The sequence below is a fragment of the Cupressus sempervirens genome, chromosome 5, assembly GCF_028749045.1.
Source record: "Cupressus sempervirens isolate cs-2001-9-10 chromosome 5, ASM2874904v1, whole genome shotgun sequence".
Classification (NCBI taxonomy): Eukaryota; Viridiplantae; Streptophyta; class Pinopsida; order Cupressales; family Cupressaceae; genus Cupressus; species Cupressus sempervirens.
In genome coordinates, this window is record NC_143122.1 from 466,420,418 (window position 1) to 466,435,740 (window position 15,323).

The following is a 15,323-nucleotide window of genomic DNA, read 5'->3' on the forward strand; positions in this document are numbered from 1 at the left end:
CACACTTCCTCCTCTTGGTGGTATTGGCATGAATATAGGTTCAAATTTTGGACTCCACTAAACCATCCCATGTGTGGGGGAAGTATTTGGAGGAAATCTCACGGTAGGTGCATTGTTTAAGGTTTGTTGTGTCATAGCTCGATTATGGTGCTCTTGTGGATATATGTTTAAGGGGTCTGCAAGTAAAGGTTGTGATGCCTCAATTTGTTCTTTGTCAATGGATTTTTGAGTTTTCTTGCTCTTTTTTTGTCTTGGATGAGGTTCTGGTTGTGCTTGTGCCTCAGAAAACAAAGGTTGATAGAGTTCCTCGGGTCTCTGAGCTGATTGTGTCCTAGTAAGTGCTAGCATGATACCTAAGAATGTAGATGCAATGGAGGGAAACCTAAATGGACTTTCTACCTCCCAAGTGTGCACCTAAACTACCAAATGCACCCTGAAAATACCAACTGCACACTTTGAAGTGAGCAATTGGTAAAACAGGGTTGCAATTAATAAAATAGGGTTGTGATTGGTAAAAGAGATCAAAACTTGATAATTAAGATGTGGGTATACAAGATATGAGTGTTTTTTGGATTTTTAAGTGTTTAGGGATGTTATTCCATGTGAGGAAATGCTAAATGAACTAGATTTTTGATGTGGAAAATGCAAATGACCTAGGGATATGATCTAAATGTGAATGCAAGGTACTGTTTTGAAGCTTGACTAGAGGGGATGAAAATGACTCTAAGGTATGCAAAATGACAATTAGGATTATGTTTTGGAATTGGTGAGGATTCCAAATGTTGATGTATGCAAGGTATATCATGAAAAGGATGATTTTCTAGGGTTTTTAATGCCGTTTAGGATATGCAAAATGAGGGTAAATGCTCAAGAAGGCAATTTGGTTGATGGACACTTTGATAGGGTTTGGTAGTGAAAATGATACTAAGGATTTTGATCAATGCAAGATGAAGGGGATATACCACTAGGGTAAGTCAAAAAAATGTTTAGCAATACTAGGGATATGATTATGCTATGAAAAGGGTATATGGAAAGTTTTGAACTTAGGTAAAACCTTTTAGAAAGTATTTTGTCTAGGAGTTGAACCTTGTGATAAAGGACTTTGGATCTTGACCAAAAAGTGACAAAAGATCAAAAGATCAAATTGATAAAAGATGACAACCTCAAATATATCAAGACATAGAAAAATTTTGACCCAAGAAAATGATAAGAAAAGATAAAAAGACTAGTCAAGATCCATTATCCGTCAACACTAGGAGATACTCTAAGACTCATACTTTGTCTAGATTTTTGACTAAATTCAAAGGTTTTGGGGGTTCAAAATAATGTTTTGGGGACTCAAAATGGTGGTGATGTTGATAAAATATGTGACATGGACAATTCCTATGATGAAAAATGGGATTTTGGGAGCAAGATATGGTTTTGGGTCAAGTGCAGAACGGGGAGGGGTAGAGGCTCCTAGATGCAGTTTTGAGGTCCTAAAGTGCAGTTCGGAGGCCCAAAATGGTCATGCAAGTACCCAAGTGTACCCTAAAAGTGCCAAGTGTGCTCAAACAGTACCAAATACATCATTGATGCACTTGGATCTATTTTGGGCATAGTTGGTAGTTTCTGGGCGCAATTGGTAAGCTAGGAAGAATGTTTGCTAATTCTGAAGGGTATGGTTACCAAAGTAATATGCCAGGAAGCTAAGATGTTGGTGTTGATTTTAGGATGGGTTTGGAGATGAAAAATAGAGTTTCTAACCTATGTAATGATGTCTTAAGTGAAGGTGATGAAGACTAGGTGATGCAGAATGCAAATCTAGGCAAGCTAGTGCAAGGGGAGCTAACCAGGTACCTAAGGACACTGTTGAAGCCCCAAAATGTTTTTTGGAATCCAAAACTGGGTCTTAGGACCACCAAGTGTGCCTAGATAGTTTAGACTACATCAATGACATAGTTGGTAGTTTCTGGGTGTAGTTGGTAAACTGGGCTAAAACCAAGGCAATTTTGGGACCTATAATTTCCAGATTGATATCACAGAGAGGTAAATAGTAGGGGACAATGTTAAGACTATTATGAATTCTCAAAATGATGGTTAGGACACCCAAAAGGATGGATAAAGTGGTAAATATGATGAATAGGTATGCAAAGATGCAAGGTGGCAAATGCAAAGTGTTGGTTTTGAGATGGGAATGCAAAAACTAAGGGAGGTAAACTTAACTTAAATGAATGCAATATGAAAGGTATTGGATACTAAATGAGGAATAAAAGGTGTAATATGAAGTCTATATGATGCACAAATGAGGCCTATACTAGGGTGAATTCAAGTGAAGTCTATGCAAGTGTGAGATCTACATTTTACCAAGCACGTTTAGGAGCACAAGTCACCATGTTTTCCAAGGTTTGAGTGTGTTGAACCAAAGTTTGCAAAGTTTGAACAAGGGCTGAAATGTTTTGACAATGTGTGATGTTTTGACAAGTTTCAAGGTGTAAATTTGAATTTTGGCTTTTATCCTGATTATGTTTTACACACATGCAAGACACATTAAGACAAGAATGGTTGTTGTTAAAAGTTAACAAACACGCCACAACCTAGGCTTTTAGGACTGTATCCACTGAATTCCTACTTGAAACGAAGTTCAATCGCACTTATCTAGAGTGAACAACCTAGGATCTTGGCACCATAGGATCCCCCTTACAGTGCACTCACTTCTTGGGGCTACCAACATTTGCTTCCCAAGGGGCATGACTTCCCAAGGGACTGTTGCCTCTACTAAGGACCGCGAGAATGTAGGATGTCTTCATGGGCATGGGTGACCCCTTGAGCTAGTGGATAGAAAGGATTTTGGCCACTAAAACACAATTTTTGGTAAGGGCATTTCGTTTGACGAGTAAATGATAAACTTTCACAGAAGGTCTCCCAGCCCCAAGAACCAGGGTTTGATGCACCACAAGGGTACTGGAGGAGAGCTATCATGTAGCGATATCGCTGACATGGCTTTCATTGTAATAAAATTTTATATAGCAGCTAGAACATTGACCTAGCTTTTGGCCCATTACCACTTTGAGGTAGTCCCCTGGCATACCCAATATTGAGTATCTTGGTCCAAGGCAAGCCTCCTATAGAAGTTACACAGATTTCTCTTACACTCAAGATCCATGAATGGCGAGGGGAGAGGATACATCCAATACAACTCCTAGGGATTTAACACTATAGACATGCCAGGTAAAAAAGAAAAAGGTTCATTTTAAGCACTAAATGAAATGTTATCTAATCTAAGAAATCCACACACATGGTTTTGACAAGCACACAATGGTCTTCAACAATGTCCTGCAAACAAAAAATTAGTAGTTTATGATCATGTCTTCATCTCATGATCACTACATGCTGCAAAAAAACCATAAATAACACAAAATCATCTAATCTAAGTTCTATAAGGAAATGGAAACCTTATGTACAGATTCTAATTAATGTATGTCCTTACTGTGAACCAGGTGTGCTCTGAGAAAGCAGATTGCAACCTAGAAGGCCAAAATGGCTTAGAACACCCCCAAGTGTTCCCAAAAAGTGTAGATTGTGTCAATGACATAGTTGGGGCCTATTTGTGCATAGTTAGTAGTTTCAAGGCGTAGTTGGGAGCCCAGGTGCAAGTTATGCGGAATTGGTGCCTAGATAAAACCCAGAAACTAAAATTTTCAAAGCTACACTCCCAAGTACACCCAAAGAGTGTAGACTATGTCAATGAAATAGTTAGGGCCCAGTTGGGCATAGTTGGTAAGTTAGAAACAACAAAAAGAGGTTTGTGTGGCTTCTGGACTCTTAAAATTGATCCTAGGGGTCCCAAGTGCGCCCTAACATAGCAAAGTGCACCCTAGGACAATAAGCTAACATAATTCATGAAACAAGAGCATATAAGAATTTTACTAGACCCCCTAATTAATCTAGGTGTGAAAAGGAATAGCAGATAGTCATTATACCCTTCCAAGTGAGCTCCTTCCTTGCATTTGCAAGCACAAAACAAGAAAACCCAAGTTAGATATGCATGTTCACATTGGGTTCACCAAAATGTAGCAACTAGAAAAAGGGTTAAATGCATAACATACTATGAGAAAATCACAAAACTCAATAATCATATATTAGCACCCACTAGTCTACCATGAAAGCCAAACTAATAAAGAAAGCAATAGAAACCCCCTCTTTCATTTGTAGCTCCCATGTCCTTCTTTCTTCTCCAAATGATGTAGCTCCAAAGTTTCCTATAGTGCACACAAAATTGAAGAAAAAGCCTATGATATGGGTAATGCCATGAGAATACTTGGAGTTTTGATTTAAGTGTGAGAGAAAGAATGCAAAATGTAAAGAAGCTAGGGACTCAAGAATCAAGACCTAAGGATTTTCAAGACTCAAGCATTAAGATTGGAAATGAGAGAAAGAGTGTCCATTTTATAATCAACACTCAAGGTGAGAGCATTGGATTTTTTACCCATAGATATGTGATGTGGCAAGAGATTCCTTTGAGAATCCATGATGCATATGACAAAATATGCCAATTGTGAGATTGTATGATGCATGGAAGTCAAACTTGGCTAAACGTGGAAGAGAATCTATAACGTGTCATAAGAGAATCCATGAGGTGTCATATCCAAGTGTCATGGTGATGCAATATTTTATGGAATATTCAAATTAAAAATCCTCTTATTCCACAAAATAAGAATTAGTAGAAAATGGAATTAATGATGGAAAATGGAACTTAGGAAATTGTAAATTTCCATGGTTTATAGATAATGAATCAATTAATTAATAAAATTAATTAACTGAGGATGATAATTAGGAAGAATAATTAGAAAGAATAATAGGATTAAATTATGGGTTATTTAATCCTATAGAGAAAATTAGTAAATGATTGGCCAAATTAATTAAATGAATGCGACTGTATCCTTTGATGAAAATGTGATGATGATATAGATATCGAATAAGATGATGATAGATAGACCAAAGCCATGGTCAAATTGATCGATAGATTGAAATTGATAACATGACAAGGACACATGACATGAATTGGTTGATATGTAACATTTAACCGACATTGTAAATGCTACAAGATTGAAATTGATTGAAAAAGGTTTGATCATAATAACATCGCCAGACACTGTCAATATTATTAAAATGGTTGATAATTCCATGATTCAATATTGAATGGGTAAAACAAAAATTACACTACACAGAGCATTGGAAGTGATATGTTGCACCACATCTCTACTCACCCCACTTAGCATATGTTGCACCACATCTCTGCTCACCCCACTTAGCAATTCATATTTGTATATTTCTCACCACTTATTAGCCAATCTTTTTATGTCTTCCATATCCATGTTTTCCCCCTTAGCAATGAACATCCATAGTTTTGGACCCTACACACATCCATTGTATTTCAATTTTGATTCATTTTTCACAGAGAAATTTTAAAAACCCCATTTCATCAACAATATGACATGAAACATTATCAATTTAAGGGAAACTAAAGGAGGATCTTGTTTGGTGAGTGCTCTATAACTTCTTCATGCATTCTTGCTCGATTAGAAATTTGAATTTGGATGCATGGGGTTGGCCCCCAAGGGCTAGGTCTAGTCTCAGATTCCTGCTTGAACTTACAACTTGTCCTGAATGCATTTGGGGTGACCCAGGGTAGTGCATATGCCATTTTCCCTAATGGTGGGGTGCCAGTGGAGTCAACGGTGGTACTAATGGGGGGCAAGTAGGATTCAACAAGTTATACAGTGGCTCTAGGATGGAAGCAAGTGGTCCTTGGAGAGAAGGTGACTCATTCCCCATTGGAAGCTCCCAGGGTGATAGATAGTTATGAGGGGGTGGAAATTTTTGTTATGGATAGCTTGGTTGATGGTGTGTCTACCAACCTAAAGCTCTGCCTGATTGGCAGGTTTGTTTCCTTTTGCCCATTGATTGAGATGGTTAGGAAGTGGGTATGTTAGAGATGGAAGTTGAAGGGGAGTGTGATGGTTTGGCCATATCAGGGGGTCTGTTGTGCTTTAAATTCAAAGCTGCTAAAGATATGAAAATCGTAATGGTCAGGTCTTGGTCATATGGAAAACATAGTCTAGTGGTGGCTAAGTGGCACCCATTGTTGCATCTGGCGAAAGAGCTAAGCAAGATGGCACTGATCTAGGTCAGGTTTCTAGGACTCTACTTGAGTTTTGGGATGAGCGGATCCTAAAATCTATTGGAAACTCCTTTAGACATTTTTTTGTTGTAGATATGGTCACTATACAGAGGTCTAGGTTGGTGTATGCAAGATTCAGTGTGAATGTGGTTGTGGGTACTTCCTTACCCGAGTCTATTACTCTAAGCTCGAAGTGGGGCAAAAAAACTGCAATCTATCATTTATGAAAATGCAGGGTTGTTTTGCTAGAAATGCTCATCATTTAGGCATTTGATTATGGATTGCAAAAAGATCAATAAGATATCTAAGGAGGAGACACCAAGGGAAAAGGAAGTGGAGGCTGCTCCTCTGGAGAGTTGGAAGAGAAGGGAGAGACTTCTTTACCTAGGAAGGAGCTGGAAGATAAGAATGTTAACCCTCAAGTAGAGATGGTGAGGGTTAGGATAGAAGATTTGAAGCCCCACCAGAGCAAGGGGGAGTCCTATAGGACAAAGGTCTTTGAGAAGCCCTGTGAACTAGAAGGGCAGCCGAGTAGGTTAGAGGATGGGGGAAATTTCCTTTGAAGAAGATACCCTACCCTTTTTGCAAGGTATTGAAGAGATCCTAAGCACTCCTTCAAGAAACTTGGTGATTGAGGAGGTGTTCGGGGAGAAGATTGATAAAGGAAAGGTGAAAGACTTGGCACGGGGGGGGGGGGGGGGGGGGGAGGGGGGTGGGGGGAGGGGAGGGGGCTAGAATTCTTTGCTGGAGTGAAGTGGAGCCACTAATTCCCAAGAGGGTGGATTTTTTGGCCTCGTTGGAGGATGGGGAAGGGAAGTGACAAACTCCAAGAAGATAGACTATAGTTTGAAAGAAATCTAAGGTGGTAGTGGAGTTAAAGATTGATGTAGGGAAGTTTGGGTGACAAAGTAGAAGAATGAAGTAGATGGAAAGGGAGGTGACAAGTGGCAGGTAGCCCACCTTGGAGTCCCTAACAAAGGGTAGAAAATGATTATTCTATCATGGAATATGAGGGGGTTGAATAGCCCTCAAAAGTAGTTTTCTCTCAAGTAGCAATTGTCTAACCTGGATATTGGTATCCTTTTGATCCAAGAAGTTAAAATGACCATGTCTAATTTGAAAATTATTACTAGTTATCTTTGGCTAGGGGCTGATTTATGTTATAGTGAAGTGGAGGGGGCATCAGGAGGTGTGGCTACTTTCTAGAACCCAAGTGCTAGTAAAGGAATTTTAATTCACTATTCTAGATACTATCTTATTACTGGACATAAGAAGGGTGATAATATATGGAATATTGCCAATGTGTACGCTCCTAATGCTAGGCAAGGAAGATTTTTTATTTGGGAGGAGCTAGATCTATTTTTCTCTCTCACAATAAAAATGTTTTTTGTATGGGAGATTTCAACTTGCCTTTGTACCCATCAAAGAAGGTTGCAGGAATGGTAGATTTTAATGATAGTATGAAGGATTTGGTTGACTTCATTAATAAAAATGATTTAATGGATATGGATATTTGTGGAGTGAAGTTCATATGGTCGAACAATACAAAGGGAGTTGACCTTATGCAAGTCAAACTGGATAGACTTTTGGTTCTAACTGATTGGGAGGGCCTAACTTCCTTCTCTCTCACGGGATTACCTAGGACTGTCTTGGATCACACTCCCATCTTTTTTAATTGGAAATAAGAGTCCAAGGGGAGCCCAAGACCTTTTAGATATGAAATTATGTGGCAATCACATCGTAATTTCAGCTCTAGGGTGGTAGAGTGGTGGGGGATTTGTGTGGAAGGGACTACTATGTATGGACTTTCTGCTAAGTTGGAGAATGTTAGAAGGAATGTGCAGCCTTGGAAGAAGATATATTTTTGGAATATCTTTAAGACTAAGGAAAAGGTGGAAGAAAAGTTAGAAGACCTTTAGAAATAAATGGGGGAAGGCCTCGCCACAAACAATATGATTCAAGAAGAGGACAAATGTAGAAAGATCTGGAAGGATATGATGATTACAGAGGAGACCTTCTGGAAGTAGAGGTCTAGGGAATTATGGCTCAAAGTGGGTGATAGGAATACTACATTTTTTCATAGATTGACCTCAATTTAGAAAAGGAGAAATAATATTGATAATGTCAAAGATGAAAATAACATGAAGCTTACAAAAATTGAAGAGATAGGAAACTGGGCGACTGTTTATTTCAAGAACTCTTATTTGGAAGATCAGAGAAATATTAAGGAAGAGGATAGATAATTGTTGATTAATTCCATGACCATGGTGATCTTGATAGAAGAGAATGAGGAACTTGCACAAGTGGTCACTAAGGAGGAAGTTCATAGAGTTGTCTTCTCTATAAAAGCCTATAAGTCCTTGAGACCTAAGATCCTCCAACACTTTTGGGATGTTATTAAACTAGATCTCCTCCAAGCGGCTTGTCACTTCTTTAGCATTGGGAAACTTCTCAAACAACTTAACACAAAATTTATTTCCTTGATCTCAAAGGTTAAAGACCCAGAGATCCTGTCCAATTTTAGGTTGATTATCCTTTATAACACTACTTATAAATTTTTCTCTAAAATTTTGGTGAACATATTAAAACTGATGCTGCATAAATTCATTGGGAAAACCCAGAATGGGATTTTTTTGGGATGCCAAATCCTTGATGTTGTCATAATAACTCATGAAGTTTTTCATTCAATGGACAAAAGTGGTAATTTGGGTATGGCTTTGAAACTCGACATCTATAAAGATTATGATAGGATTAATTGGATTTTCCTATATGAAGTTATGGGTAAAATTGGTTTTAGTCAAAAAATTATAAGGATGGTGAAATTGATGGTGGAAACTGTCAACTACTCGATCATGGTGAATGGTTCATCTTGGGGGAATTTTCATGGGGAAAGGGGCCTAAGACAGGGTGACCCTATCTCTCCCTATTTGTTTATCATGGTTGCTGAAGTTCTGGGAAGGGCATTCTTGAGAAAGATGGAAGGAGGGGTGATTAAAGGCATAGACCTACATCCACACTTCCACCCGAAGTGATACAACAGTTTGTGGATGACACGTTCCTAAGTAGAGAGTCATCGGTGGGCGAAGACAGAGCTTGCAAGTTGGTGCTAGAGATATATGTGGCTAATGTGGGATAGAAAATTAACTTGGACAAAAATAAAGTGTTATTTTTTAACACCCCCTTGATATATATTACAGGATTGTAAATATTTTAGGGTGTAATACTATTGAGTTACTTGATACGTATTTGTGTCTCCTCTTGATGATGTAAGATGTAAGTAACAACTTTTGGAATTGCATTCTAGAGAGGATGGAAAAAAAGTTGATTGGATGGAAAGGTAAAACTCTGAGTAGTGCAGGAAAGCTTCAACTTCTAATTTTCTCCCTCCATGGGTTACCTATGTACTTCCTATCATTGTTCAAAATTAATCAATGTATGGCCGATAAATTGGAGAAAATACAATGTAACTTCTTTTGGTCAGGAGGAAGTGAGAAGGTAAGGCTAAGTTTGGTTAATTAGGATTTAGTTTGTAAACCAAAAACTAGAGGAGGTTTGTGAGTAAGGAAGATAGTTGATTTCAATAATGTGCTTCTCACCAAGATGGGGTGGAACCTGATGAAGGAGGAATCCAATTGGTGCAATATTATGAAGGCTAAGTATCTTGGGAATCTAAAGTTCTCTCACTACACCTGGAGAAATGGTCTCCCTAAGGGATCTAATATTTGGGGAAATATTATGAAGAAAAAAAACCTTTTGAAAGAGGGTGTAAGGTGGCTGGTGGGAAATGGAAATTAGATTAACTTCTGGGAGGATTCATGGCTTACTGATAAACCGTTAACAAAAAAAAAGTTTAGGCCTCTTCAAAACCACCTTCAAGAGCAAGGGGAGGAATGGTTGTTGATTTTATTTGCACTAGGAGGAAGTGGAATAAGGTCGAGTTGCAACAGAATGCTATGGTTGGAGGGGACCTGATAGAAGAGCTAAATGTTCTGCTAGAAGGGTACAAAATCTTGGGAAGGGATCAGAATGATGAATTCATTTGGAAGGCCACTTCAATGGAGGAGTTCTTTGTTAATTCTGCCTATCAATTAATGTTTGATAAAATGTTGGAACCTAATCATTAGGGGAATATATGGTTTAACCATCTAATACCTAAGATTAATATATTCTGGTGGACCACCATCTGTTGGAAAATTCTCACTATAGATAACCTTATGAAACATGGTTTCCAATTATCAAATAGATGCTACTAGTGTAAGAGGGAGGAGGAGAATATTCCTCACATGTTCCTACACTATAGTTATGCTTCTAATGTTTTGGGGAGGCTTTTACAGAAGCTAGAGGTGAATTGGGTGTTTAATAAGGATCTGGTGCAATTTGTGGAGAATTGGAAAGGCCCCTTTACTCACCCCCTCCTTGTCAAGTTGTGGAAGGTTCTCCCCCCCCCCCCCCCCCCCCCATGTCTGTTGGGGTATCTAGAAGGAGATATTTAATAGGGTGTTTAGGAATGAAGAAAGAGATAAGGAAGTTGTGGTGGAAAAGATATATAAACTTATGGCTGAGAATATGAGTTGCAACAAGTGGAGAAAACTAGCATTCCCCTTGGTGTACGAGAGGTTAGAGTGGCCAAGGGCTAGAAATTGGAGGTGGGGATAATGGATATTGATAACTCCAATCTATTGGCTAGGGAAAGGACTAGATGGGAACCCCCACCTTTAAATTGGGTTAAGTTCAATTTCAATGGTGCTAATAGAAAGGAGGGCTGGGCAAGAGGAGGAATGGTCAGGGATAGTAAGGGAAGGATGTTGTTGGCATATTTTTGGATAGCTAGGGAAAATGTCTAACAATATAGTTATGGAGGTGATGGCTTTGTATTGGGGTTTAAAATTGGTGGTGAACATCGGATGGAGAAATATTGAAATTGAAGGTGATTCTAAAATCATCATAAAAATTGTTAAAGATAACATGAGAGAAGGATGGGCCATCAAACATGTGATAGAAGACATTAGATACCTATTAGCTAAATTTAATAGGTTTGATTTGAATCATGTATTTCAAAAGGGAAATAGTGTGGTAGATGGTATGGTAGCATTAGGCCTAAAGGCGAAGGAACTAAGATGTTGGAGGGAATTTAATGCCTTGCCAAATTTGGTAAGAGATTTAGCGAGCCGAGAAATTAAAAAATGATGAATCCTAGCTGGAGAGATATTTTAAATTTTTGTATCATGTTGTTGAGTTGGCAGAAAGGACAAAGCCATAAAGGACATATGGCTAGGAGTGATGGAGATGGTACTGATAATAACATATTTGCATGACCCAAAAAAGAAAGATTTTTGAAGTTTGAGATGAAAGTTTTTTTAATGAATTTCCTATGCATGTTCTCATAGTCAGGTAGATAAAAGGTTCAAATTCTAAATGGTTAGTGTGTATTGGGAATGATGGAAAATATTGGGAGGAAGATAGAGGTATTTGACATTTGATTTTAATTTTTACTAAGGATGCTACTATAATTACTAATAATAATGGCCATTATTTTTGCCTAAGGGATTTTTGGCTTAAGTACGAAGTCATTCTTAGCAAGTGTTTTCGAGTTCTGAAGGAGAAGAGACGTTTAGGGAAATTTGTAGAGATGGGTGGCAATCTTAAGCATATTGAGCCATCCATGATTGAGGAGAATGCGAGGAAGTCATTGGTATGGTATATGCTAAAGGAAGGAAATTTCGTTCTATTTATGGAGGTGCTTAATAGGCATGATGACATTTTTCCATACAATTTGTTAATTCCTGGGAGGACCACATAGTTACGATAAATGACATTTCATTCCACATCTCTAAGGAAGTCATTTCTCTGGCAACAGGTTTGGTCATGAAGGGTAGGAAGTGGCAAAAGGTGACAAGGATGGCCGATGAAGCGAGTCTGCAATGATTCTTCTTGGATGGGGAGCAACCTATTCAGCACAGAGGTGGTTTTATGAGGGAGAAGCTCCTTGAGCCATGGAATGAGGTCTATTTGATGTTGATGAAGTACCTAACTCTAGAAGGGACGTATGGTGTTAGTTATTACTACCAGTTTCCTCTCCTAAATCATTTTCATCATCATGATTTAATTTCTATTTCGTTCTTTCTGTTACATGATTTAGTGAACATAGTTACTGATATAAAAGAAAATATGAGAAAGGGTGTTAATTTTACCATTTAACGTCAAGGGTTAATGTTATGGTTGTATCAGTTTCACCTCGCCCTGTTCCCCTCTAGGATAGTGGAGATTGATATTCTGGCTCATCCCAACCCCCGACCCCAACTGGTTCCCCTTAATATCATGGGTCCCAAATCCCTTACCCACAACCTTCACCTAGCAGGTCCCCTATGGATTTGAAGCCCAACCATTTGGGGAAAAAAGGGAGATAGGACAAAGGGAAAGAGAAGAAACTAGAGGAATCAGAGGATGGGAGAGGGGGTAGGAGGAGGTCGAGGAGCTTATCTAAGTCTAATGCTAAGAGGAAAATGAAAGTGAAGGCCTCACAACAGGAGGAGACAGATTTAGAAGACACAAGCCATCCCAAATAGAGGATAAAAGAGAAGACATCAAATTTTGGGGAGGGGAGAATGGAGGAGGAGGAAGAGGAGATCTCAGACTCTTCTTGGTCTGGCTCGGGTGAGGGGTTGAAGGAGAGAAAGAAGGTGTCACATGTTTCGACAACCATTGGGTTGGGGTGTGTGGACTCAACAAGGGACTAGTTCTCTGATATGGTGGATAGAGTGCCCTCCCCCATAACGATTTCCTCCCCTGTTAGGGCTTTTTCCAAGTATAATGCTAACCCGCCAATTGTGCAAGAAGTTACTATGATGCTGGTGGATTGTTTTCCTAACGACATGCAGGAGGTCAACATGGATATCACGAAGAAGGTTGGCAGTGAGGTGTGGGAAAGAATTCATGGGCTAGAGGATAGAATGTGCCTATTGACAAAATTCACTGTCAAAGTGACACATACCACTGCCACTACACTAAACCTGCTTAAGGACATAGAGGGAGACCTGCCAAAGGAGGATACAAAAATGTTGTTTGACTTCCTTGTGGAAGATTGGGCAAACATCATCCTAGGGAGGAAGGAGGCTAAGAAGCCTTAATGGTTCTCTCTTTTTTGTTTTTATGTTATTCATCTACTGGTTGTTGAACTTGGAGGGGTTTAAAGTTGTCATGCCTTTGTTTACATATTTTTGTAGCCTTACTAGTTTTATTACAGGCAGTATGTATGTTAGGCTTGTTGATACTCTTTTAATTATGGTTCTAAACCTTGTTTTTGTTTTATTAAGTGGTAGGGGGTAGTTTTGGTTGATGGTTATCTATTGGTTTGACCAGTTTGATTGTTTAAGGGCTAGCCCCCTAGTTTTGGCTGCTTTTCGTTCAAAAACAATAACAATAACTTGCATCTGCATAATAGTGAACTAATTTGACTATGATCAAGTCCACATTTTTTTTATGATGTCATAACATTGCCAGCACTAGATTCTGGGCCAAAGGGATGTGTTTGTAACCAATTAAAAAACTAGAATTAACAGTTATATTAATTTTAAAATAAAACACTATTAATCTTTCTCAAAACTTAAAATCTCAAAAAATATATCTACAAATTAATTAGACATAAGCATATTGAAACATTAGATCTCTGCATTCACTTTTGTAGAATTAGCTTTGTAAATATCAACCAATTAGATGCAATTGTTTTTAGCTCATTTTAATTTTTCCAAAGTTTATATATTTTTTATCAATGAAATATAGTATTAAAAAATTATTTATCTCAATACTAATGGGCTCAGTTCATTTGGTGTTATGGTACCCCTTTTCCGGAGCTCTCTCCATATTGTATTTTTAATTGCAAATTTTTTAGAGATTGTTTATAAATATACATATTTACACATTGTCATGAAATAACATTAATCTATAAATTAGATTTTGAATGTAATTTATTAAAATTGAGTCAATAAATTATCCTTATATTCAAATGTCTAATTTTAATTTATCTTTAAGAAAAAATATTTTTTAACATGATTTTATAAATATAATATCTACACAATGCAATGAAATAACAATCTATAAATTAGATATGTAATTTATTAAAATAGAGCCAAAAAATTACTCTTCTATTGAACTATCTCATTTTGATTTTTTTAAATTTGTTTTTTAACATGATTTAATGAAACATGTAGAATCAACATGCCACTAACTTTCTTAAATTTCAAAATTAAAATTTGAAAGCTTAATTGGAACTCTAAATATAGTTCAATTAATTCTTTAAAATTCTTAAACAAATGAAGTTCTATTTTTAATTTTTCAAATCTTTCCAAGGAACCCAACTTTAGAATCTTAATTTTTTAATGAAAAAAATTTAAGAAACTATTAAAGTTTCATCTTCTTTTTTTCTTTTTGTATTATAATAAAAAAAAGGGGGAAGGGCACTAGTAATCATCATAACTACTTTTACTATTTTTACTCTTCTCTATCTCTCAACATATTTTTGGTTAGTAAAGAGGGCACAGTAAGAATTGATGGATGACAAATAAGAAGATACAAATATGTAAACAAATAAAATAAGAGTTTTTTTTTTTGCTTTAGTACAATTCTTTTATTTCACTCTCGTATCTTATTCTTTTTTAATCAGTATTTGAAAATAAAAAATATATTATTGTATTAAATTTGATGATACAAATAGGAAAAAGTATACCTCCTCACCTATGTTTTTGAAATTAAAAGCGACCAAAGCAAGGGGGTCGGCCCATATACAAGAAAAAAGCTGGTAACCAACACATTACCAGCCAAAACCACTAGCAGACAAAAGACTAACTAAACAACATTAAAGTTCCAAATGTATGCAGAAACAACTAGAGACCAGCAGCTAGGCTAAAACCAAATAAAGGAAACAAGCTAACTACGAAAGTTCCACATAATCAAAAATGGCAACCAGGCCAACCCAAGTCATAATTACAACTATAAACCAGCAAAACCAAACTACTAGTAAAACATTAAAAGTCTTGGATCCAAATATCCTAGTAAATTGAAAAAACTTTAAAAACTTAGTTTTCATTTTTTCCTTTTCCCTTCGCATGCAGTAGGATCCGGGCCCAGTCATCAGCAAGGAACTTGAAGAGCAACCTGTGGTCCT